The following is a 3,796-nucleotide window of genomic DNA, read 5'->3' on the forward strand; positions in this document are numbered from 1 at the left end:
AGGAGGCAGTTTCTTGCTGAAAAGTAAGAATCATCTAACAGTTTTGTTTCATCGCTTGTGCCTGGAGATACAGACATTATTTTCATTATATTGAATAGATAAAAATAATAACCAGATGGAAATTATTGTCTTGCTTCCATCTGGAAAGCATAAGATATGATTTAATTGAAGAAACTTACTGATACTACTTTTCTTCTTTACTTCCTCCCTACTATTATGGGTATATCGACTTTTACAATGCAACATTGTATTAAGCTTGGATTTGAATTTACAGTCATAGTGTACAAATTTCTACAATAAAAATGAAGAGATGAGATTAATATTTAGGAATCCATTAAAAGTGTGCCATTTGTGTGGAACAAAATGAGAAACAGTGTTTTGGCATCCAGGTTTTCCATCAATAGTTTTATGTAAGAACATTGACAGGCAATGTGATGTCTTCTGGTTTTGAGCTGAAGCATGTGCTGAATAAAGCCATTTAGTTGCCTTTATAGCTTTGCCTGACCAGTGAAACAAAGTGCACCTAAAATATATATATTTACAAATACTGTGGTGAGCTGGAACAGTGACTCTACTGAGCAGCAGGGAGAACATCACTAGGACCCTATTCCAGAGGTGGCAGAGAGCCACAGTTTTCCCTCCTGGAAAAATGACATTGAAAGTATCAGAGACTGCTGGATCCTTTTCTGTAGAGGACTCCTTCATTGCTAGTGTAAATATTAAGCAAGCACTGCAATAATTTTTTTGATCTCAGACTCTTCAATTAGGTTAACAATGAGAGAGCAAATAATAGTATAAATATTGGAGATGGGTATGTGAGCTTGGTGTTGACATAAATTTAAGACAAAATTAGGAGTATTCAACTCAGATGTATTACATTGAAGTCATTGTTATAACTGTGAATTAATGGGCTTGAGAAAGTAAGAGTTGTGCTAACACACTTAACCACAGTATAATGATGTTTTCTCATCCTGAAGTGCCTGGAATAACATAGGGCTGTGGTTTTGCATGATGCTAATAAAATTTGTCTGCCACAGGATGAAACAAAAGGGCAAATAAAAGGTGCAAAGCCTAATGGGATATGTTGGAAGGTTGTGGTAGCTGGAGGGACCCAAATCAGGTACACTTGGTGCCTTGTATTGGAAATAAGCCCTTGGAGTGTGTATTTCCCAAATATCCCCCCCAGTCTCTGGGAGAGTGCCAGCTGGCAAAGGCTGAGCTGGGGAGCACATAGACAGGGAGCAGTCTGGACAATCTGGATAATAGCAGGCCAGAGCTTCAACCTAGGCCTGTACTAGTACAGACATAGCCTAAGGGCCTGATTAGCTCAAAATAAATCTCTCTGGTGTGTTGAATTTGCTAGGTGAAGTAGGCCAGATGACTTTAAGAAATGCTGTGATGTCACAGAAATGTAAGCGATGTCTCGGGTGTCTTCAGATCTCCTTCTGTGTATTCTGTTGTTCATTAATTTTTCTGCTTCATACTAGTAAGTTTTATTTTGCATCCTCAGGGATGCTGCAAAATATGCATGCTGTAGGTGCTCTTGTGGCTTAACTGTGTGTTGTGCTGTGGTAGAAAAGGGAATTGATAATGCAAATGGATTTCCCAGTCCTGAGCCTCTAAACACTTACATTGTCTGATCCAGAGCAGGCCCTTGAGCCCCCACCCTAATTTACTTTTCTTGCCATTTGGCTGTTGCATATGTGCATGACAGAACTTCTCTTCTGTATTCAGTCTGATCTGTGACAATTTCTTAGAAATCTGGGAACTCTCATGCTGCTTCTTTTCTTGGGAGATGGTGTGAGGGAGCAATTTGAGAAAGAGTCATGAAAGAGGTATATTTAAAACAAACTAATTCTGGGTAAAAGAAAGGATTAGAGAAAATGACTACATGAAACTACCCTGTTCTGTCTCAGCCATCTCACTTCAATTTTTACGGGAATAGAGGCAACAAAAGAAAGTGCAAATTGCAAAACCAATTTTTCCGAATACTTTAAGAGAAAAGAGAAATGTCTGCACTAATGCTTATTGCAGAGAGGAAGGGAAGAGAAAACTAAAAAGCATGTCTATAAAAGTGTGGAAGAATGGTCCACATTTAGTGGTGAATGTATTAAATTGGCATCACAGTCTAATTTTCACTCCCTTGAAAGTAATTAACCTATAAACTCATTGTGGTTATAGAGACAAGAAGAGCTAAGACTTAAATGCATCCCATTCTTAGAGCCTTTTATTTCATTTTCACCCCCACTTTTTGATTTTATCTACAAAGCACTTAAAAGCTTATCTGCAAAGCATTTAAGAGCCTCTATTATGAAAGCTTAACTAGACTTTCACTGGCTTCGTGCTGAGAGTAAATTCATTTGCTATTGGTACCAGGCCCAGACTTGTGCAGAATTTCATGGAGCTGAGGAAAACTACTGCTTGCAAGAAAAATCAAATGGAAAACCCTTCCACGCCCAGCTTCTATGGTAAGAGAAGCCCTTGGCTGTAAGAAAACCCAGCCCCTTGTTATCCAAACATCATTCATCATTTTTACTGGGTCTGCCTTTGTGATAATTTGAGTCACATTCTTTCATCTGTGTGTCCTTTAGTACAACTCATGACATCCAGAAGTGTTTGGAACTTGCAGGTGATGGATCTGGAAGGCACTCACTGGTGCTCAGGCCTCTGCAAGCAGTGAGTGGATGAAATGGTCATGAATAACACTGCTTTTGCTCAGACAGTAATGCTGAAAAGGAAAAATCCTATTTGCTTTGACTTAGCATTAGAGTCAGTGTATCTGACTCTATTAATTTTATTCAAAAAGTAAAAATTTATTTAGTAGGGCAATCATATTGATTATAGACAAGAAGGTTTTGTTCTTCATCATTTCATGAAAAAGAAATCTCTCCAAGCAGCCATCCCAACTCCTTCATTGCTAGGATTCAATTTTATGTCCTAACAGAATTTTCCTGTTCTAATGAAGGTATATTGCTTCTGTTGTCTTGCTCTAAGAGACAGAGAGCTGCAGTTTTCAAACAAATCCAGCTAGGTCTGAGTCTCAGAAAGTTTTTGACTTTGCAAGAATTTAGTCACTGTACCTGACTGAGCATAAGACCACTAAATCTAAATGTATAGAATGACATTCAGACACCCTATAAGCACACAATACTCTGACACCTTCCAATAATGTGACTTTTCTAATTGATTAAGTTTGAATATTGCCATGAATCCTCTATAATGTTTTTTGGTATGTGTTGGTATTATGGTATATGTTTTTTGAATTTCTTTTGTGTTACCTATAAATTAAGAAAGGTCTGTATGTTTTATAAATTAAATATGAATCCTTAAGTCTCCTGTTCCTTTTTCATGTCCATTTCTCAACAGATCATTTCAATGAAGGCCTTGTTATTTTATGTTCTTCAAGTGCTCGTTTGCTCCAGCTTTTATTTTCCCCCCACCCATACTAAGACCAAGAAAAAAGGAATTTCTGCTAAGCAGCATAATTAAAGTTTGATTGTCTGTAAATTTTGCTCCTTGTCTTTTGGGTACAGTGGAGTTCTATGTATCTTCTTGCTGATGTTTGCTGTGACTGAACGTATCTAACAGATCAATCAAAAATTATACATTTATGCATAAGAAAAATCTTTATTTTGGCATTACAAGGCACTGGAACTGACATCAAAGCCATGAAATATGGCTAGAGAGAACAGACCAGTTTTAAGCTTATTTGACTATCATAACAAACTTCAGCTACATTTTTAGGATTGTATGGCACACAACATTCAGCTGAATGGGATAAATGTCAGAGGCAGCT

The 3,796-nt window shown here is 37.5% G+C and overlaps 1 long non-coding RNA gene across 1 annotated transcript; it reads left to right on the forward strand.

Moving 5' to 3' along the window:
- The first annotated feature begins 327 nt into the window (after positions 1 to 327).
- LOC137466275 (uncharacterized) lies at positions 328 to 3,507 on the forward strand. The gene is made up of 5 exons (XR_010995089.1): positions 328 to 1,120; positions 1,758 to 1,835; positions 2,377 to 2,487; positions 2,592 to 2,676; positions 3,367 to 3,507. It is a non-coding gene; the product is annotated as an uncharacterized lncRNA (long non-coding RNA).
- The last annotated feature ends 289 nt before the right edge of the window (positions 3,508 to 3,796 follow it).

This window comes from Anomalospiza imberbis, chromosome 2, assembly GCF_031753505.1.
Source record: "Anomalospiza imberbis isolate Cuckoo-Finch-1a 21T00152 chromosome 2, ASM3175350v1, whole genome shotgun sequence".
NCBI lineage: Eukaryota > Metazoa > Chordata > Aves > Passeriformes > Viduidae > Anomalospiza > Anomalospiza imberbis.